Raw genomic sequence first — 23,987 nt, forward strand, 5'->3', positions numbered from 1 at the left:
CACTTTCATAGTGTGGCAATTTCATCGTGGACGCCCTTTACACTAGACCTGTTCATTTTAACAGAAATGTTCGGGATGCACCGGGTCAACCGTGATTACTGTTAGTCATGTAAATTTGAACTTCTAAGCAAATTTTCAGCAAAATCGGTGGTGATTTAGAGGTGCTTCAAGTTAATTTGATGTTTTATGATAATTTACGGCTTATAATATTTGTATCTCGAGACTGAAACAACGAAAACTGCTGTAACAACTTTCAAAGCAAAGCTGAATGTGTTATCTACCAACCAGAGCGTCACAATATCAGCTTCAATCGACCAAATCGATGCGACGAAGAGACGGTTGGCTTTCTTTTTCTGTTAAAGTCGAACAGCTTCGCAGCATTCTAGAACCTCAGTCGGCGTGCACAAACAAATGTTCAATCGCTTGCCTCTCTTTCTCCCGTCGCTAGATTGGTCTTCCTTTCAAGCTTCGGTGAAACGGATGAGCGAAAGAGCGCTCGACTTTTTTTTTTTTTTTTTTTGTTAATTTCTTTATTTGTACAGGCTCAATCGAATAAACTTTACAGAGCCAAGTTATCATTTTTATACATTATAAATGTCTTAAATCTAAAATTAAAGGATTGGAACCGATTACTCGCGGTCTTCTCGAGGTTAGTGGATGACAATTGTTTGGATCGGGAGAGGGAAAAGGAGATTTGGAATATGATTTATGATTAAAAAATGCCACTATTTCTAAAACATATACTTAATCCTATTGACGTTATATCAACTCTGTAATTATACAATTATTACAGAAACAAATCTACAAAAAAAAATACACACACACATACAAAACACAAACTAAACACAAGGTTAATCAAACTTACAATCTATGGTTAATATTCTTCAAGAAAATATATATGAGTTGCATAAACTCCAGATCGCGTCTAGCCAAAATATCCCGAACTGGAACATTAGGTTGTCTACCTCGAGCCCGAAGGGAATCGTACAACTCGGATCTGACTCCACGGTGCTCAGCACATGACCAAATAATGTGATCTGCGTCCTGGTAACCTTGTCCACATTCACAGAGATTACTGTCCCCCAGCCCAACACGGAACAAGTGAGCGCTTAGTGAATAGTGATTGGACATGAGGCGAGACATCACACGAATGAAGTCTCGACCCACCTCCAAACCTTTGAACCAAGGACACTTCGACACCTTAGGGATAATTGAATACAACCATCGTCCCAAACTCCCTTCACTCCATTTATTTTGCCAGCTGGCGAGTGACTGTTGACGATAAATGAAGAAAAATTCGTCGTAGGCGATTTGTCGATTGTAAATATCGCCTTCCATAGCGCCCACCTTTGCAAGCGAGTCCGCCTTCTCATTGCCCGGAATCGAGCAATGAGATGGGACCCATGCAAAGGTGATGACAAAAGATCTTAAAGATAAAGCACTTAGAAGCTCTCGTATTTTCATGAGAAAATACGAGGAGTGCTTTACCGGCCTCATGGAGCGAATAGCCTCGACAGAACTGAGACTATCCGTAAAAATAAAATAATGATCTGGTGCAAGTGAGGCGATCGTTTCTATCGTATAATGTATTGCCGCCAGTTCAGCAACATATACGGAACAAGGAGCATGAAGCATTCGAGAGGCGCTATGAAATTCGTTATAAATACCAAAACCAGCGGACGCCTCTATTAGTGATCCATCTGTGAAGAACGATCTTGCGGAATCAACTTGGCCAAACTTTGCAGCGAAAATTGACGGAGCAATCATGGAACGATGATGCTCTGGGACTCCGCGAATCTCTTGCGTCATTGATAAATCAAAATGAACAGAACTGTCGAAGTCGGAGAAGCAAACACGATAGGGATTATGCTGCGAAGGGCTGACATCCTGTGTTATGTACACGTAGTACAATGACATAAAACGAGTTTGAGGGTTTAGCTCAAGAAGCTTCTCAAAGTTTGCAATCACCAGTGGGTTCATAATTTCACAACGTGTGAGGAGCCTGAGGGATAATTCCGAAAACCGATCAGAGAGTGGCAACATGCCCGCTAACACTTCGAGACTCATCGTATGAGTCGAGTGCATGCATCCTAACGCGATACGAAGACAGCGATACTGGATCCGTTCCAGTTTGATGATGTGAGTTTTAGCCGCCGACTGGAAACAAAAACTACCGTATTCTAAAACCGATAAAATCGTTGTCCGGTACAACGTTAGAAGGGCTCCCCACCACGTTCCGGTAATTGTTCGGAGAAAATTGATCCTTTGTTGGCATTTCCGCTTCAGATACTCAATGTGGGATCTCCAGGTGCATTTGGAATCGAACCAGACCCCAAGATATTTGAAAGACATGAAATGAGTGATCGGCTTACCCAAAAGTTGAAGCTCACAACCGAAGCTGGGCTATGCTTCCTAGAAAAAACGACCAACTCAGTTTTCTCCGTGGAGAATTCGATACCTAGCTGGATAGCCCAAGTAGACAAATTGTCTAAGGTATCCTGTAAGGGTCCTTGCAGGTTGGCCTCTCTGGGCCCTGTCATAGACACTACTCCGTCATCTGCAAGTTGTCTCAGCGTGCAGTTGTCACTTAGACAATTGTCAATTTCTCTGACGTGGAAATTATACAGAAGGGAGCTTAAACATGAGCCCTGGGGGAGACCCATGTAGCTAAATCGTGAAGCTGTAGAGTTTCCATGAAAAAAGCTCATATGTTTCTCTGACAGCAAATTGTACAAAAAGTTATTAATTAATGAAGAAAGGCCGCAAGCGTGGAGTTTCTCTGAAAGGACTTCAACCGATACTGAATCAAAAGCCTCCTTAATATCCAAGAAAACAGAAGCCATTTGCTCTTTTTTAGCAAAAGCCAACTGAATTTCAGTGGAAAGCAACGCGACACAGTCGTTCGTTCCCTTGCCCCTACTGAAACCAAATTGAGTATCTGAGAGTAGGTGGTTCAACTCAACCCATTTTTCCAGGCGAAAAAGGATCATTTTCTCCAACAATTTTCGAATACACGATAACATCGCAATGGGACGATACGAGATGTGATCTGACGTGGGTTTTCCAGGCTTTTTAATGGCTATAACTCTCCCCGCCTCCAATCATCCGGAACAATATTAAGCTCCAAGAACTGACCAAACAAGTTCAACATGCGCCTCTTAGCGACGTCTGGGAGGTTCTTCAACAAGTTGAAATTGATTCTATCAGCCCACGGAGCCGAATTGCCACACGAAAGGAGCGCGAGTGAGAGCTCCAGCATTGAAAAAGGCTGGCTGATCTCATCTACCGAATTCGTCGTTTCGCGAGGAATCATCTGTGCCGGCACAGAATCAGGACATACTTTTCGCGCGAACTTGAGAATCCAACTATCCGAGTACTCCTCACTCTCGTTGTGTGGAGACCGGTTACGCATCCTTCGCGCCGCATTCCAAAGCGTATTCATCGACGTTTCGCGCGATAATCCGTCCACGAATTGCCGCCAGTATCCGCGTTTCTTGGCTTTGATGAGGCTCTTGAGTTCGCGTTCAAGAGCCGAGTACGCTTCGAAATGTACGGGTGTTCCACGTTTCCGGAAAAGCTTAAACGCGTCGGACTTTTTACGATAAACCTCAGTGCATTGCTGGTCCCACCAAGGGGAAGGAGGTTTCCTACGGAAAGACGTTCCTGGAACCGGCCGAGTTTGAGCTTGAAGCGCGCTGTCCAAGATCAGATTGGAGAGGAAGTTATATTCCTCCAACGGTGGAAGCCCTTCTACCGACGTAAGGGCATCTTCTATCACATTCTTGAACTTTGTCCAATCGATATTACGGATAAGATCGTACGCGACTTTAACGGGTTCCGACGGATTGAACCCACTGGCAACTGAAACTTTGATCGGCAAGTGATCACTACCGTGGGGATCTTGGATCACATTCCACGTGCAATCCAACGATAATGAGTTAGAGCAAAGTGTGAGGTCTAATCTACTTCCATTCGAGGATGGGCCAGCCAAACGTGTTACTTCTCCATTGTTAAGAATTGTCATATTAAAGCTGTCGCAGATGTCATATATCAAAGTAGAACGGTTGTCATCATACAGTTCCCCCCAGCCTGTACCGTGGGAATTCAAATCTCCCATAATCAACCGTGGAGCAGGAAGTACCGAATAGATATCTGAAAGTTGTTTGCGATTAACAACGGCTCTAGGAGGAATATAAACAGAAGCAATACAAAGGCTCTTACCTTTAATAATAGCCTGACATGCAACAACTTCAATACCTGTAAATTGTGGAAGATTCACTCTATAGAAGGAATGGTACTTTTTGATCCCCAAAAGTACCCCTCCTCCACGCGAATCCTCACGATCCAGTCGAATAATGTTAAAATCATAAAAAGGAAGATCGATATCTAAGAGAGCCAAGTTTCACAAACAGCAAATGCATCACAATCATTATTGTGAACTAAAAACTTAAAAGAATCTAATTTAGGAATGAGACTTCGACAATTCCACTGTAGAACAGTGATCAAATCCCCGACCTCGTTTGGAAAATTATCCATCGAAGGAAATGATTGCTGCAATGAGGGGCCACTTCAATGTTAATTGCTTCAAGAGGGTCTTCACAGAAGGAAGCATTGCCAGAACAATGCTTTTGAGAGGATCAGAAATATTGAGGTACTTGAGAATATCGTCCACAATTTTATCAAATGAGAACAACCCGGATGAAGAAGGGGCTTCTGTTCTTAAAAATGGGCCATCAGGGGTTTTTGATGTCCCCGGGAGAGATGGAAAGTTCTGGTTATAGTCAGTTCTGCGGAAACCAGGAGGAGTTGAAACTTCCTTTTTTCCATCACTCCTTGATTTGGGCAAGCTGATTTGGGGTTCCTTATCTGCAACTTTCCGCGAACGGATGCGTTTTCGTTTCCGTGCAGAACCTTCCGGAAAACTGAAAGAAACTCCCTCCTCAGCCAAGTCAGAGTCAGACTCGTCATCAGACAAAACAGCAAAGGGATTTTTGTCGTTGGTTGATGGTGTGGCTGTTTTTAGCATTGCTGCAAAAGACTACCTGGAACGCTCCTTAAGAGAGCGTTCTAGTTTCTCCCCGCGTTGTTTGTACGCCGGGCACGATGAGAGACCATGAGGAGTTCCCTTACAGTACACGCATTTTGGTGCAGTGACTGTGCAGGCGCCATCCTCGTGCTTCTCCCCGCATTTAGAACAGCGTGCCTTGCTGCCACAGTGAGAGGCCGTATGTCCCAACTGTTTGCAGTTTTGGCAGTTCATGACCCGAGGAACAAACAAACGCACAGGTAGCCGAAGTTTTCCCAACTCGATGTAGTGAGGAAGGGCTGAACCAGAAAAGGTCACTCGAAACGAGTCTGTGGGGGTAAAGCTCTTTTTACCCTCGCTGAAAGATACTGAGTTCAGCTTCTGGACTTCCAGTATCTCAACCGTGGGAAGCAAGGGGTTTTTGAAACGGCCAACCGCTTGCTTCGCCAAGATCTCGGGGGTCAGACTCGCTTCGGTGACCACACCTTCGATCTCCACATTACGAGCTGGGATGTACACTCTATACTCGAGTGTAAAGAGCTGGGAGGCAGCAATCTCGTTAGCTTGTTTCAGGTTAGAGACGACAACGCGAAGTTTATTGTACCTCACCTTCGAGATTTCGGTCACGGCCGAGAACCGCTTCGTCAGATCATTAGTAATTTGCATTACATTCAAAGGTTTCTTTTTGGGCTGAAAGTAAACAACCCATGGGCCAGTCGAGTCTTCTGGGTAGGCTCACGATCGGGGGCTTATCTGTCCCTGTCCATTACCAGACTGAGATGACGAACCAGGGATGACATCATCTGATTTCTGGGATGACAGACGTTTTCGACCCTTCTTGCTATCGCGTGGCAAAGTGGTGTCATCTTCCGACAAAACGTCCATTTCGTCTTCCGACAAAATGTCCATTTTGCCGTACTAGTGGGAGCGAAAAACGCTCTACCACTGCAACGATAATCAAAATTACTCGGACACAATACACGAGAAAAAAAATACAAACACAGAAACACAAACTTAAAATTTAACTGATGGGAGAAAGGAAGAAACAAGAACAAAAACTTATCTGATAATCCTATACTACTACCACCGAGCGTTTACACAGCAGCAGCGGAGCGATGCGCAGCTTTGATGATCTTCGATCCGCGTGTGCGGGCGGTTTTCGTTGATGTGTGCTTGTATGAAGCTCGGCACTCAGCTGAACACACGAGATGGATGAGCGGTTTGAATGTGGAGGCAGATGCTGACACTCGATGACGATGATCCGTGTGCACAGGTATGCGTGACCACGCACCGATGGTGCGCAAAATGATTGGCGAATTGCCAATCGCAAAAACAATTTTCGATGATGCCGAAAACACTTTCTTCTCAGAAAAAAACTCACTTTTTGATAAATTTATCAGGAATTATGCCAGGAATCACTAAGCGAGAAAAACTGATTATTACGTCAGATAATAGCGAGAAAACTTCCAAATTAACGGAGCGCGTAACAAGTCGACCGTACTTCTTGCTAGGACGCAGTGAGATGTGAGCGCTCGACTTTGGTAGTTTTCTCTTTCATGAAACACATCAACAGAGGTTTCATGACGTATATGACGGAAAATGAAATAACACATTTAAAGCATTTTTCACATGAAAACACTTGAAGATTACAAGTAATATGTTTAATTTATCTTCCATCCACATATTTATCTAAAAAAAATAACGAAAACGGGACATAACGCATTTTAAACAGACTGAAAGAGCGGTGATAGAGTGTTCGTGAAATGGGATTGAAAGCCATAATGAGGTTTCGTTTAACTATAACATCGACATTACACAGCAAAAAAATAATTTTGATATCACATCAAAGTGGATGCACTACAATCATGTCGAAAATTTCATGTAATTTTTATGACCACATAAATAAACAAATGCAGTAAAAGCAGCGTAATGTCAGTTCATGCATTGTATTAATGATAATTTTGTCCTTTTTAGCAAGTAATATTACACCATATTTTCGACATGATTGTAGTGCATCCACTTTGACGTGATATCAAAATTATTTTTTTGCTGTGTACTTACATTGAAAGCGATGAGCAAAGCAACGACGAGAAGATCCACGACCAGCGTTTCCTTCTAAGCGTGCTTGTTTTTCAATATCATTTCTTGCTGTTAGTCTAGCTAGGCGTTATAGAAATAAAGCGTTGAACATGTTTGTATGAGAGAAACAAAAGTGGAGTTCATTTTAGAGCTTCGAAAATGTAGAGCCCTGCTACCAACTTTGTGACCAAAGGTTGACTTTTCGAAGTGATTTTATTGAAGTTTGACTTAGTTTCATGCTCGAAAATATCTTAGAAAGTGAAAAAAAAAATAAAGTATTTGTTCTACGAACTATCCACTCATATGATAAAAAAAAATGTGTAGTCTACGGCATAATGTTCCTTATACTGTTCTAGAAATTTTGTTCAAAAATAGTTTTCGTGCAGATTTCATAGATTGAGCGATAAAAATCAGAAGAGAGGCCGTTATAGCTAAAATTCACAAGGCAACAGAGCCAATAAAAGTTTCAATTAAATTGACAGAACATAGTTCCACTGCTTTTCGGTGCCGGCTGGGGTATGAGTAACCATGGGGAAGATTGGGTAACCAACCCCGGTGGGACCTTGGTCGTATGCTGACAGGGAATGGGGGGCGGCTCCTCTCTCCGGAGAGTGCAGTCTTCGAGCGTCTGTTCACCATGGAGGTGCGGCTCAAAACGGCGTCTGTTCGTCGTGTAAGGAGCGGCTGCTCAACGTCCTGGTGCCAGCGTGGGACTTTAAACAGTGCTGTGCACGATGGTCCCCCGGCGAGACAGTGGGAGTTGGTGCAGGCTCTACAAACCAGCCGTAAAAAAAAAACAAAAGTACAGGAAGCAAGCAATGTAAGTACAGACCGGAACAATCGGCATAGACCCAAGCAACGGAAACGGACTAACGATTGGAAACTCGGAACATGGAACTGCAAGTCTCTCAATTTTTTGGGAAGTACCCGCATGCTTTCCTATTTATTGAGAATCCGCAAGTTTGACATCGTAGCGCTGCAGGAAGTTTGCTGGAAGGGATCGTCGGTACATACGTATAGGGATGGTTATACCATCTACCAGAGCCGCGGCAATACACATGAGCTGGGTACAGCTTTCATCGTGATGGGTGAAATGCAGAAGCGCGTGATTAGGTGGTGGCCAATCGATAGGAGAATGTGCAAGTTGAGGATCAAATAATCAACGTGCACAGCTCTCACTTAGCAAGTGAGGATAACGATAAAAAAGACGCTTTCTACGCGCAGCTGGAACGGGAATACGACAGCTGACCAAGCCATGACGTCAAAATCGTCATCGGAGATCTTAACGCTCAGGTCGGCCAGAAGGAGGAATTCAGACCGGCTATAGGAAAGTTCAGCGCTCACCAGCTAACGAACGCCAACGGCCTTAGACTCATCGATTTCGCCACCACTAAGAACATGGCCATACGTAGTACCTTCTTCCAGCATAGCCTCCCATATCGGTACACCTGGAGGTCACCGCAGCAGACAGAATCGCAAATCGACCGCTGGTTTTGCTCCTCCTTTTTTGACAACATTAGAAGGAGAAAAGGATACAAACTATTAAAAAGTAGGTAAAAGTGAACTTGGGTACTTTTTTCTTACCGTGTACAGTGAATTTGGTTTAAATTGTACCAAGTGATTAAATTGTGTTGGAGTGTTCGACTGTGAGGTTTTACAATAATCAGTTTCGGCTTGGCAGTCTGGCAATTACTCAATCAAAACAAATCAGAGCCGAAACGTAGGGACAAATTACAACATTAGTTTGTTCTGATTGAGTGATTGCCAGACTGCCAAGCTGAAACTGATTATTGCAAGTGATTAAATATAAAATTTATGGAAGAATTTAATTTCGGCTCAGCATTTTTCGGAAACTACCTACTTGTAATGTTGGATGATGTGTAAAGATTCAACAGTCTTACTTTGATGAAATAACTGCTTAGTTAAAAAAATATAAATGAAATGGGTTCTACTGAGAGTCATCCATAGTGAGTGTAAAAATATTTTGTTTTGACATTTTTTTTTTTGCTTTTTCTTTTATTGTAGGAGTACAATAATGAAACTGAAACTTCTCGTTTGCTACAGTGCAACAAACAAGGAATTTGTGTTGATTTGTGCTCTAGGAAACTTGAAGTGATATGACGGTCATTGTTGGACTCTTCAAGGAATCACCTTAATGAAGTTGAACAATCATATTTACTCAAATAATCGAAGCTTCAAAAGAAATCGTATCAAATCTTATATCTTACGATCAAGCGGATGATTTTGATTGACCCTGTCTGGAGAAATTTTGAAAAAAAAAAAATGATTTTGTGAAAGGAAATGATTATAAATAAAATTCATGACCATTCCAAAAAAATCCTGTGAAGATTTCTATTCGAATTTCAAACTTATACAAACTTTGATCCATTCGGCTCAATCACATTCGGTTTTATTCCTGAAAAAACGGGGACTAGCTAATCGGAATTTGATGCATACATTTTTTTTTTTATAAATATTGAAGCAGAAATTTATATTTCGGTTAAATTGCTCATTTGATACAGCGACCCCTTCAGCCTAATCCCACTCGGCCTAATCTCATTCGGCCTTATCACTTTCGGCCTAATCCCATTCGACATAATCACATTCGGCCTAATAGCATTCAACATAATAGCGTTCGTCCTAATGATAATCAGCCTGTTGGCATTTGTCCTAATCCTCCATGTTAAAACAAAAGTTTGCCCCCCCCTCCTCTTCTCCTATTTTGAAGCCTGGCTACGCCCCTGATCAGATCTCACCATGGTTGGCTTAATGCAGGTTGTTAATATATTATCTAAATATGTTTTATTCTTTCACATGAACAAGTTGTGCTTTGATGTATAATCATCATGAATATAAAGCTACATAATTTCGATTAAAAGATCTGAAACCGCTCCATTCATAATCTCCAGCGGTGGTCTGCCACCTGTAATTAAAGTCCTCATTTGAGCGCACGCACATACACAAACGAACTTCTAAGCAAGCTTACTCCCTAACCAGCGCTGGGACCGAAGACAGGTGCCGAAGATCTTCTCCACCGGCATTCTGCAGAAGCTCCAATGCATTATTAATACTGTTTTCATCGGTAGTAGTAGCAGTAGTAGTAGTAGTAGTAGTAGAAGCAGCAACAGCACCGGCAGTTAGATTGTTGATGGAATTGAGGATTATACTTCGTTAGCTGCTCCGTCTCATCATCCCTCCCTCCGGTCCAAGTAGCAACGCTCGAATAGAAGAAGCAAAGCTCAGAAGGATCAGAATTATTCCAACGAACTGTGTACCTTCTGGTGGTAAGGTACTTTCCCGATGATGATGACGATGGTTGCAACTTTTCTGGTTTTCACCGTAGGTTGGATGCTGCTGGCTGGTACTAAGAGATCCGGTACAGAGAAATGTAATTAAAAATACATCCTTGCTTCCAGCTCTACGGAGACCGGCTGCTGGATGTTTCTTCGACTTCCGATCGCTGCTGTTGCCTACATGATGGCGATATTAAGGAAAGTCGTAATTCGAGGAACGCGTTTCTGGGCCGAAAATTGAACGGTTTTGTTCAACTGTTGGAGAGATTTAGGGAGCGATCGCCTCAGTGAATTAATTTCACGTAATGGCAATGTTTCACAGTGTGGAGAATGATGCCCCTCAAAAGTCTTAGTTAAGGACCACCTCTTCATCAACGACTTGGCTGTTGCCTGAAGAGGCATGCATAACGAGCAAACAAATATGACATGTTTACCTTAGGTAAGGAGTGATAACGACTTCTACCGTGCCTTCCTGCTTTGGCATAGAGCTCCTTCTGTGGTACGTAAATTGAAACGTTGGAATGTGGATTTTCAAAATTGTTTCTCCCGAGAGTGATGAGTACCTCCTACAACCATACCCGGCAAATGTATGTTTGTCTATCAAGTTTATTCTTCATTGAATCTGCAGCTTGTGTACTGCGGTCGATGAGAAGCTTTTGAACAGACTTGAAACGATACGAATTATTATACATAATTAATCAACAAGCCCGCTAATTTGCATTTTTACCAAATGAGGCTGATATACATACGTCCAATGTAAATTCTGCAAGTCCTATCACGTGGGTATAACATTTGTTTATACCAACGATCAGATAAAAGTTGTTTACCAATCTCACCACGAGGCATTACGTTAAACATTAGAATTTTTTAATTATTATCATTGTCTTTATTAAAGCGACTTTAGGCCGTAGGCTGCTTCGTCTCTGGTAGTTATTAACCATGGAGATGGTATCTAACGATAAATGCTAAAATTTCAGCTCAATTCAATTGAACTTCATCCGCCAACAGCCCGAATCTACAACCCTTTCCATGGCTAAGCAATCAATTTGCCTCTCTAATTGAACCCAAGCGGTTTCCAGTCCGGTTCCCTGCTGCGATCCTGGGCTTAGCTCCCAGAAAGAAAAACATTACATCAACCATTTATCCCCCGGGGCTGGTTGGTCTGGTGGAAAAGTGAAAAACTTTTAACCAAACCCCCGGAAAATCCTGGCTTGGCCCCAAATTACCGGCCCGATTTTCGAGTTAAACAATCAAAGGCTCGTGGCGGAAAGTTTTGCGCCTCTACTGTTGCTGGTGCGTTGCAATTGAGATTTGTTAGGAAAAGGGCGGACGGGCCTAACGAGCAAATTTTCGTTCTCCCCATTGGCATTCGGAAGGGGGAAAGTGGAGCGTAAATTATTTATCAACTTCCGCCTTGCGTTTAACTTGCTGCTGAGGGTCGGAGAATATCAATCTGAGACGGTTGCAAGATGACACGAATAAACATGAGCAACAAGCTTCTGCTTAAGTGAAACCCGAGCCCCAGTGAAGTGCTGAATATTGCGATGGGCTGTGAGTAATTATGCAGATAATATTTTACAAAGTCATTACTGAACTTGTGCTTCTTGAATGCGGCTGCAGTCTTCCCGTGCTGCGTTGCCGTATGGTGCCTATGTATATATTAATTATTCGTGCATTTTCAGGAATCTGGTTTATATTTTGACATGATGGATTTTGCAAATGAAGTGCTTTCATGCAAACTAAGCTGAGATAAACCTACCTCCGTCTTTGAGCTGAATGATGAGAGGTGAGAACATATTCTAAACTTAGAAAACCGGTTTGTTACCGCAGCTACAGTAACTCGAATATTATGTATCTTGGTCAGTGATGACTGATGGCATAATCCTCACTCAAATGATTTTGTTTCGCTCTCAAGGGCTCCCAATATCACGCATGATATTGGAATAAAATATCAAGCATGATATTGTTTTTCCAGCTCATTTGATATTGCGAGACTATTCAGAACATGTAAAATTGCAGCCACGAGTTGAGTTACCACCAAAATGATTCCGTTGCACATCGTTTTCTTAGAAAGAGAAAGCATTGTTTGCTATCTTTCTTTACGCTTCACAGATGGCAGATACGAAGTTACTGCTGCTAGCAATGATAGAAGTTTCGTTTCGTGTTCGGATGTACAGCAAAAATCTTGAAGCTCACACTAATCACAGCATTCACGAGCATTTTTATTTGCTTTTCTCTATACCGTGTTATTCAAATGGGAGTTTGGTCACGCGTATAACGGTTGATGGTCCCCTGTTTGAAAAATTGTGGGGTTGTGTACAAGACACGACCGCATGGTTGACGTAGACGATGTTGAGATGTTTAGTGAACTTCTCGTGCATTTGTCTTGATATTGATTTAAAATACAGTAGGAGTAACTTATTTCTTAAATTTATTCCATTTCTTCTCATTGACATATCAATTTCCTCACCTTTATTAGTTATTTTTCTGACTGTTTCTGGACTTTCTGTTAGGGATATTTCCGCATATGAAACACTTGTCTTTAATCCTCTGTTATAAAATATATTCCCCGCGTACACTTCAATGCCCATCCCATCTCCGTTGAACATTTGTTATGGATAACACGTTTAACCAAACGTTTGATCGCAGTGGGATACCTCCGGCGGAAATCGTTCACAATCATGTATTGCACATCCCAGCCCAAGTAACATTGTAAGTTTTATTGAAGGTTTAAAGCACTCTACAAGTCTAAATCATGGTATGCAGTTTACTCATAAAACCAAAATTGTTGCTTGGGAGGTAACCAATAAGCCCGCTAATTTGGATTGATTTTGTTATTTAAAACTAAAATACGACTAATACATTATTGGCGCATTATTAGTCGGATTGTTACCAAGCAGACTTGTTGGTTACTAGGGACTGCTCCCTCACTTTATTTGAAACATCATAATCGAAAAAAAATTTATTCAGAGTTGTGCTTTCACAAAATTAGAAATTTTGGTCCGTATTCAATATTTAATCATAATTTGCTACTTCAAGCAATCCAAAATCCGTCCATCCAAGCTGGATCATAATTCTAAATGTTCATTGAATAGCTTAATGTAGGAATTTATCCGCATCTTAAGCAAATAATGAGGAACTAGAACTACAAGTATTCAGAAATATATCTCTTAACTTTTTGCCATGCTTGGATTTACACAAAGACGCTCCAACCCATTTTCAGAGGTGTAATTTTTGTTGGACCGAACTAAACACAGCACCACCCAGAAACTCGCTTATCCACTTGGTGAATGAATTTGGTAACAAACAATAATGTAAAGCTCTACTTAAAGATGTAAATGAATTTTTACCGTCCCTCTGGATCCCAGTTCAACACAGAGACGGCCCAAAATCATCAAAATTCAGTTCGCCGAGCAGAATCTAACAAACACTAGCGTGTACATTCATATGATTTTGACAGTTCTTATACACACTTAGAAATAACTAATTTTACACGTGATGGAATCCGTCTTTAACATAATAGATGAGACGTAAACAAACATGTCTTGTAAAATTAAGTGCTCCGAGACTAAAAAGTTCGTTGCTTGACAAAAAGTACGTTTGATTGAGCTATATGTCGCGTCTGCTATGACTCAAATTTATGTCAAAATTGACGCTCGTATATGTCACTCTCAGAGCACCTAAATTCACATGATTTTTTTTTTAAGTGTGTAGTAATGCATCTGCCATTTGTATACACCATCCGAAGTGCATCCATTTTTACATATTCTGCAGAAAAAATAAACCCATAGCCTCTCCTTTTTTACCTATTCTGCACAAACACTATTTTCTAAGCCCCGCCCCTGACAGGATTTCAGGCCGTTTTTAATGAATCGGGCGTGACAGAATTTATCTTTTGTGCAGAATATGTAAAAAAGAATGTACTTCAGATGTTAATCTAATTGCATATAAAGAGGTACCAGACATGTTTTACACTATTTTGTAGCTGTAAGAGGTACAGCAAATTTTCTCTCAACTTGAATTTTTGGCTCTTTTGGCGGGTGAAAATATTAACGTCAATCTTTTTTAGTCATGTAAAAATAGCATTTGTCACGTTACAAATTATTTGAATGGGACCGAAAACAGTCTCAATAACTCTTTCTGTAAAATATGCGTGGACCAATTGTTCGATCTCCACAAATTCCACATCCTCTCTACTCCATCGTAGGCTGTCATCAAGGTGATCACGCTGACTGCTGTTATTTTACCCCACCGTCCGTCCGATTTAGCAAGGCATTTGACCGCATAGACATACCAATGCTACTTTTTAAATTGCAAAAAATTGGAATTGAGTCAGGGCTCCTAAAATGGCTTGAATCATATTTAACTAACCGCCAACAAATAATTAAATTCAACGGAAAGAAATCGAGTCCAATTCAAGTCACTTCAGGCGTCCCCCAAGGCTCTCATTTGGGACCTCTTCTTTTTATTCTATACGTAAACGACATTTCTTTCATTCTCAAAAAACTTAAATTGCTTATTTATGCCGACGACATGAAGCTCTTTTTAGAAATAAGAAATAAAGAAGACATCAATATATTCCGGAATGAAATACACATATTCTACATATGGTGCAAAAAAAGTCTACTAGAATTGAATGTAAAAAAATGGAACTTAATATCATTTAGCAGGAAAAGAACAACTTCAAATATTTCAATTGCACTAGGAAATCAAAATGTAGAAAAATGTGAAAGAGTTAGGGATTTAGGAATTATCTTAGACTCTAAACTAACTTTCATAAACCATTACAACACAATTATTCACAGGGCAAATAACATGCTAGGCTTTATCAAGCGCTTTTGCTATAACTTTCAGGACCCATACACAATTAAAGCACTATATATCGCCTATGTGAGGTCAATACTGGAATATTGCAGCATTGTATGGTCTCCTTTTTCAATCACGCACGAAGAAAGATTAGAATCCGTACAAAAACAATTTCTATTATACGCTCTTCGTAAATTAGGTTGGACATCATTTCCTCTTCTATCATATGAAGCACGCTGCATGCTTATAAACATACAAACATTAAAAGAGCGTCGTGAATATGCAATGGTTTCATTTGTAAACGATATCGTTTCGCAACGCATTGACTTCACAGAACTTTTATCAAAATTAAATTTCCATGCACCTACTCGGCAACTCCGAAATCGAAATTTATTTGCCATAAAACATCATCGTACAAATTATGCAAAATATGGGCCATTAAACCGCATGATGGCCTCTTACAATCAATACTGCGAAACCATTGACTTTACAATGTCTCGGCATAAACTAAAACAATATTTTTACTCCATAAGGCATTATAACTCATAAAAAATAGGAAAGCTGACACTGCTTAATTTTTATTAAAGAAAAAATTATACTTTTAACCTTTTTTCCAAAGTTGACGAAATAAATAAATAAATTTAAGAAAACAAAACTGTTTTCTAATATGTACTAGTCTACGTTGGTTGACGAAATAAATAAATAAATAAATAAATAAAAATGAGCAGATTCACAACAGATTTAGTTCTAGTTTTTAGTTTTAAGATTTCAATTGTTATCCTGAGATGCAAGTTTAAAAAACCTGTTTAAAATACAGAATTGCCAAGGCAGGAACAATGTTAAAACACTTAGATATATATCATAACAATTAAGGCTGGTAAGTGACTGTAGTAACTGGAACACTTCGGTTAAAATGTAATGTAATTTATTTTGAATTTGGAACAAATACAGAGTTTAAAAAAAGCGGATTCACAACAGAAGCGCTCTACTCTGACTGCGGTAATGTTCAGCAGAGACAGAGGGAAAAATTCCACCTTTTCCTGATTTGCTCCTGCTTCTGCTTGCCACGCCGTCCAAAGCTTTAATGAGCGTAGGAACGACAGCTGAGCCGTTATATAGTTTTACAGGTTCAAGCAAAACGATGCGCAACCAAATCGTACTCGATTACGACGACTTGGTTTGGGGAGAACGTTTATTTCATTGAAACAGTGATAAAATTATCACTTTTAATTTATACATTTTTAAACGATTTGTTTTTTGAGAAAATTGGAAAAGCATTTACTGTAGCAAATTTCCTATCGATTGGTGTATTTGGATTTTAATTACATCTATAATTGACAAAGAACGGTATAATCAAAACCTTACACCTTTTCGTGACGGTCGCAGCTTTAGATTTTCGATTAACCCCCAGTACCTTCCCGTAGGACGTAGTCTGCGTCAAAACAATCGATCTCAAAAACGGGAACACGCAGCACTAATATATAAAATAAACGGAAGCGGGACATTTCGCCGAAGGACGTTTCGCCGAAGGTCATTTCGCCGAATTAATCAGTTTGCCGACGAGAAAGCCATTTTCTACGGTTTGAATTTTTTCTCAAGGCTCAGTAAATTTTAAATCAGTCTCGAAAAAAGATTAAGAAGGTTCGTAAGCAATTCAAATATAATGCTTCCTTCTTTTGAACATGAGCAGTTCTTTTGAGTTGTACTGATTTCAGATATTTTTGATGGTCTTTCAACCAATGTGAATCTTTTGCATTTTAATTCATTACTTACTTACTTACTTACTTAACGATCCTGCGCACCTCTAGGGGTGCAAAGGCCCTTTGTGGAAGATTTCCATCCTGGGTGATTACTAGCTTTGGCCTTCACCTGTGCCCAAGTCAAATTTCGGTCAACGTTCTTAATTTCACTGTTTAGGCTCCGCCGCCACGAGCCTCTGGGTCTGCCTCTGCTGCGATGTCCTGCTGGATTCCAGTCCAGTGCTTGCTTGCAGATTTCATTTCACTCCGTCGTAGTGTGTGGCCGACCCACCTCCACTTCCGTTCACGAATTTCTGTCTCTATCGGCTTCTGATGGCACAAACGATGAAACTCGGAATTTGAGATCCAATTGTGGGGCCACCAGGCACGAATTATGTACCGCAGGCATCGGTTGATAAACACCTGCAGCTTCTGAGTGTTCTCCGCTGATACACACCATGTTTCACTGGAGTATAACAGCACAGACTTCACGTCAATTCGGATTTTGGTGCGTCGAATGATCTGATTCGCTCTCCATACACTTCGCAAACTGGCAAAAGCAGCCCTCGCCTTCTTAATCCGTGCACCTATGTCGCTCTTGGTGCCGCCGTCCGACGCTATCTGGCTGCCAAAATATTGGAAGCTTTTGACCCATCTACCATGATATTGGAACGGTTTTCCTTGTTGACATCCAACGATTTGGTCTTGTTGACGTTGATGGTTAGACCTGCTTCAGAGGAGCGTTGTGCTAATAACGCAACATCATCAGCCAAATCGAGATCGGTTCGGTACACGGTCAACGGCTCCAACCATGATCTCGTCGATTACGATGAGGAACAGTAGCGGTGATAATATACATCCTTGCCTCACACCCACGATTACCCAAATCGTGTCAGACAAAGCTCCGTGCAATTGTCGGTGAGCAACTGTCCAGTCGCGTCTTTCACAGGCATCCTTGGGTTCATCCTTGTCCCACTCAGGCGTCGTGAAATATCATAGAGGAGGCGGATATCGCCAGTTGCTGCGGCTTTCTCCCCTTCATCAGACAGGGAGTCCACCCACGCTCGCTTGTCCCGTATACAGGAGCGCTTAACTTCCCTCTCTAGAGCCGAACACCCATCACCATGTTATTTGTTGCCACAAAACTCTGCAAGTAGCTCGCCGTTCTTGCTCATATCTCCGAGACCATGGCGTCCCATAATGCGCTCATAGTCCGAGTTGTCGGAGCCGATCTTCGCATTGAAGTCGCCTGTTTAGGTCTTGATATCACCTCTTGGAGTCTTATCCACGACAGCATTCAGTTGACTGTAAAAGCTCTCTTTGTCCTACAATTCGGCAGCATCGGTTGGAGCATAACATTGGATAATGGTAAGGTTTCGGACCCGTGTTCTGAATCTGTCAACGATTATTCTCTCATTGATAGGTTCCCACTTGATGAGCGCAGCTTGTGCTTGGGCACTAAGCATAAATCCAACTCATCGATGTCACGGAGCGTTTTCACCCCGCATACCAGAATATATAAGTACCTGTCTCGAAGGCAGCTTGTGTTCTCCAAAGTTCGGCCAGCGAACTTCACTAAGTCCCAGAATTTCTAGCTTCATACGGCGGGCCTCACTAGCAAGTTGTGCAAGTTTACCCTGTTGGGCTAGCGTCAGTACATTCCATGTTCCAATTCTTGTCCGTTGTTTAGCGCTAAAAGTCGTTGCCATAAAATCAGTTCGTAATCTTTCACTATAGGTTTCTGTAACAATTTGAAGGTTTCGGAGACAGTAGGTGGTTGGCCTAAGGTCTCCTATCCGCCGTGATGGGACTGCCATCTTGGGTATAGCTTTCGGGGAGAAGCATTTCGTATTCAGCCGCTGGATGCCAGTCAGACGCTGTTTGAGCCGCCCCTAACATGGAGACCAGACGCTCGGGTTTTGTAAGCCACATCCTCCGAAAAGGATGCAGCTCCCCCTTCCCTGTCAGCATACGACCAAAGTTCCCACCGGGCTTGGTTACCCGATCTTCCCTAAGGTTACTCGTACTCCAGCCGACGCCGTGGGGAGGAAGGGATAGGAGTTACTGGGCAAGAGGCTAAGGACCACTGTCACGCAGGTCTATTTTAGAACCTTCAAGTACGCGAAGTACCGGTGGTACGCATTATCCCAGTCATTTGCCAGTCTTTAATTCAATAACAATCATACAATTTGAATGATTTCTCCATTTAAGATGTCAATTGTTCATTGTACTCTCTGTTCCCCTACTAGAAATTATTAATTAGCGAAGCCGGATGGGTAGTGGTAAGCGTGATTATCTCTCACCCCAGCAAGCCTGAGTTCAATCCCAGTCAGCGTCGCTGGGATGCTCTGAGATATAACATCTCGGATCACGCCTTCCTTCGGGAGAGAAGTAAAGCCGTTGGTCCCGGTTCATAAGTTGATGGGTCGATAGGTAGGGTCCAGATGTGAAAGCTGCCTGCTTGGCGTCGGTAGCATTGTGCTCAGCACGGAAAACAAGATCGACAGAATTCAAATCAACGAATAAATAGAAATTATTAATTTTGAATTGATGATTGCTGGAAAAATAATGTTTCCACGGAAAACCTGTGCTTTTTTCCTTTGAAATAAAAAAAAAACAAATTATTTAAATAAACTTTGCTTGATTGCCAGCAAAATTTATTCTTAGAAAGAAAAAGAGCATTACATATTTCCAAAATGCATTACACATAAAAGCAAGGTTGCAAAGACTCATTTCAGCTAAAACAATGTTTTTCTAAATTATGAAATAATTAGATGCCATGATCAAATTTTGAATTGGTAGGATACAAGAAGAGGTTGCAAAGAATGTGTTTGACATATTAAACCTGTTTATTTCACTTCATGAGAGTCACAATCAGCGATTTTTCACAAACTCACTCACTCACTCACTCACTCACTCACTCAGCGATCAGCAAATCGCTGATTGTGACTCATAGAAAGCAAAATTTACAGGTTTTATGTTTCCAACGCATACTTTGTAACCTCTTCTTGTAAGTTACAAGTAAAACATGCCATCATACCATCTTTTGGTTTTATTATTCCGAAAAACATTATTTTAGCTGAAATGAGTATTTGCAACCTTGCATAAAAGTTTTGATTGACTTAAAATTTTTAAGAGATTTCATCACCGCTAATTCTCGAATGCCAATCTTTATCAAAAATTGTCTATTCAAAGAATAATGTATATAAACACTAGGTGAGTGTGCCCTTCCTTGCTCGGGATTCAATATTAGCTTGAGTTTATGCGCCGATTTAAAAAAAAAAGCATGCTATATTTTTTTGTTACATTTATATGGGAGCCCTCCCTTACAGAGGGGAACGGGTCTCGAACCATAATGAGAACCTTTCCTGACCCAAAAAAAACCCCTGCATTCAAATCTTCACGCCGATCAGATCAGTAGTTTCCGAGTCTATAAGGGTCAGACGAACTGACAGAAATTCATTTTTATATAGGGGAAATTGATATAATGTCGGCCTAAATGCTCTCAATTTGGGCCCATACATAAATTCAGCAATCGACTAAATTTTCAATAGCGACCAAAAATATCCATTGGTACCGTCCCAATGACGCTTTCATCTATATCAAATTGATAAATAGCAGATTTTTAGCGATGGGCCCAATCTTCTTAGATCCATATGCCAACATTAAAGCCATTTCCCCTGTATAGATTTTCCCAGTTCAGCAGCTCTTCTAGTGATGTGAAACCCTATTAAATTTCTTTTGAAAAACACGTAAATAGGCGCTATTGGTCATATTACCATACCTTACTCTATAACAATTTCAATATTATGAATAAATTTTGATCGAAAGAATTTCCCGATTTTGTCAGTTTTCCGTTTTTGTCAGCCTACAATCTGAGAAGGGGCTGACAAGATCGGAAAATCACTGTATTACATTTTGTATGGAGTGTGGATATTATTCAACCCCTTCCCCATCAATATGCCAACTTGCCTGGCTCTAATCCAGCACTTGCTTTCGTCTCCACCCCTCCATAGTGTATTGTCGGTTCACCTTCAGTTATGTTTCTGAAATTCTGTTGATATCTACGTCGGATCTGGCGGATTGAGTTTAGCTATATTATGTCACATATGTTCGGAACATCTTAAATCGTTCAAAGTGATTTGTTTATACGTGAAGTTTACGATTTTCATAGTTGGCTGTAAATGCAATCTAACATGAAGCTTTAGTGTGATGATTTATTCGCTAGAGAAAGGTCTGAAGAGGGTAGGTTGATAGTTCCGCTAGAGTACGGCAGTGTGAACATCAACTTCTATTCATTTTTCAAACTTCCGTACTCTAGAGGAACTAGCAAATTACCCTCTTCAGACCATTCTCTAGCTAATAAATCTAGACTAACATATGAAAAGGGCGTAATTCCAAAATGACCATATCGAGAAAATCGCTTCTGGATTTTGATGACCTAAAAATTAATCCTATTTCACGACTTTCCATTTTCTGGATGATTTTATAAGCTTGACATATAGTTAATAGTGTAATCTATCATCATGCATCACTAAAAACTCAAAAAAAAATTTCTTTGTCGTGAAATCGAGAAGAAAACATCATACGCCCTGATAATTTCATACATGTTGTTACCCCCCGGATCATCCACCCTTTGAACTGCCAACACTGGTGATACGCCGTGGAAGTACACCCTCGGGATATTTTGTTTGTTGTTCCGCCTTGGTTCTTCGTTCGCAAATTTTGTGAGAGTGGAATTACGCCCGGAGATTTTTTTGGTCTTCTTTTTGTTCGTTGTTTACACGTGAAATTTCAAATGAATCGGGCGTGACTAGATACTACAGACTCAATACGTTTGGCATATTAAAACGATATAATTCGTAGTTCTGGTGCAAGACGTAACAACCAGATGCATCGTAGAGTTGAAAGTTGGAAATACGCCATGTAAGAAGAAACGTTTTTGATGATTTGAAGTGATATTTTCTTCTACATTTTCGTGTTTATCGAGTAGTTTGTGAACTATTCTCTCTATATGTGGCAAAATATGGTTTGTTTACATTTTGGCTCTTACGCCCCTTTGAAATGTTAGTCTAGAAATTATCACACTAAAGCTTCATCACAGGCAACAGATATAACACTCACAATCACAATCTTCGCAAATAAGGTTACAGTTCGGAATATGCTGATGATGATGATGATGATGATGATGATGATGATGATGATGATGATGATGATGATGATGATGATGATGATGATGATGATGATGATGATGATGATGATGATGATGATGATGATGATGATGATGATGATGATGATGATGATGATGATGATGATGATGATGATGATGATGATGATGATGATGATGATGATGATGATGATGATGATGATGATGATGATGATGATGATGATGATGATGATGATGATGATGATGATGATGATGATGATGATGATGATGATGATGATGATGATGATGATGATGATGATGATGATGATGATGATGATGATGATGATGATGATGATGATGATGATGATGATGATGATGATGATGATGATGATGATGATGATGATGATGATGATGATGATGATGATGATGATGATGATGATGATGATGATGATGATGATGATGATGATGATGATGATGATGATGATGATGATGATGATGATGATGATGATGATGATGATGATGATGATGATGATGATGATGATGATGATGATGATGATGATGATGATGATGATGATGATGATGATGATGATGATGATGATGATGATGATGATGATGATGATGATGATGATGATGATGATGATGATGATGATGATGATGATGATGATGATGATGATGATGATGATGATGATGATGATGATGATGATGATGATGATGATGATGATGATGATGATGATGATGATGATGATGATGATGATGATGATGATGATGATGATGATGATGATGATGATGATGATGATGATGATGATGATGATGATGATGATGATGATGATGATGATGATGATGATGATGATGATGATGATGATGATGATGATGATGATGATGATGATGATGATGATGATGATGATGATGATGATGATGATGATGATGATGATGATGATGATGATGATGATGATGATAGGACGAAGAAAATCTAATGGCATTTCAATGCATTAGGATGGAATTGAAAGTCGTAGAACGAATTTAGAATCAAGAAGCAGTGTTAGATTTTAAACAATATCTCCACAAGTTGTGACTCTTATCAAATCTAACGGTACGTATAGAAAGGTGAATAAATTTAAAAGTCATCTTTGACAGAAATGTTTCATTTTTTTTATCAAACCCGTTCAAAAAAGAGAGGTAAAGTGTGGGTTGTGCTTAGTAGGATGGAAATTAGATCAAAAACCCTATAACATTTAACCAGATTAGCAAACAAAAACAAACTGGTTACAGTTACAGTTATAAATTCCCTCAACACTTTTCGATATAATTGTGAAAGAGCTTCGGCCTTCACCTCTTTGTTCACTCTTTTGGCCTCCATCAATGAGTTCAATACATCATCATGAATAACATTGATGGATACATATTATACTTGTTTGCTGTGTGCATATTAAAGTGATGGGCGGTGGTAGAAAGGTGATACATTATCACGTTTAAAATCTTGTTTCCAGCAAAATAAAAAGCACGAAAACAAACAAAACAAATCCCTAAAAATAGACTGATCTTCTGTCCTACGAATCTGTATTTCTGCTAAATTCAATTAATACTGAACATTTCATAGAACAGGCATCACTGACTTGGCTTTGTTTCGTTTTTATTCAACACAGCTGACGCGTTGACAGAACGAGGGAAACGCAACTTGTGCAAAATTGCATGGGCGAGGGATGTCCGGTTGCAAATCAATGCTTCGGAATCTGAAAATCTTAAATCGGTTTTTAGGTGACAATATGACTTTATGATTGTTGTTTTGATGGCCATTGAGCATATTTCGTTGAGAAGATGTGATTTGACATGCCTTTGAAAGATAACGCATGTGGAGTCATAATTCAGGACTAAACTAAGTAAAGAATGAAACATAATTT

The 23,987-nt window shown here is 40.4% G+C and overlaps 2 protein-coding genes across 3 annotated transcripts in view; both read left to right on the top strand.

Annotated features, from left to right (window-relative positions):
* Positions 1 to 23,987, top strand: part of LOC135703833 (potassium voltage-gated channel subfamily KQT member 1-like) — a 745,326-nt gene that overhangs the window by 530,490 nt on the left and 190,849 nt on the right. The window lies entirely within an intron of this gene.
* LOC135703351 (uncharacterized) overlaps positions 8,267 to 23,987 on the top strand; it is a 416,348-nt gene continuing 400,627 nt past the window's right edge. The window contains exon 1 of the mRNA XM_065224548.1: positions 8,267 to 8,291. The gene's annotated coding sequence lies outside the window, so the exon portion shown is untranslated. The remainder of the gene's footprint in view (positions 8,292 to 23,987) is intronic.

Source organism: Ochlerotatus camptorhynchus, unplaced genomic scaffold (assembly GCF_037179485.1).
Source record: "Ochlerotatus camptorhynchus isolate MF236.1 unplaced genomic scaffold, CSIRO-AGI_Acam_v1.1 ptg000021l, whole genome shotgun sequence".
In the NCBI taxonomy this organism is placed as follows: Eukaryota; Metazoa; Arthropoda; class Insecta; order Diptera; family Culicidae; genus Ochlerotatus; species Ochlerotatus camptorhynchus.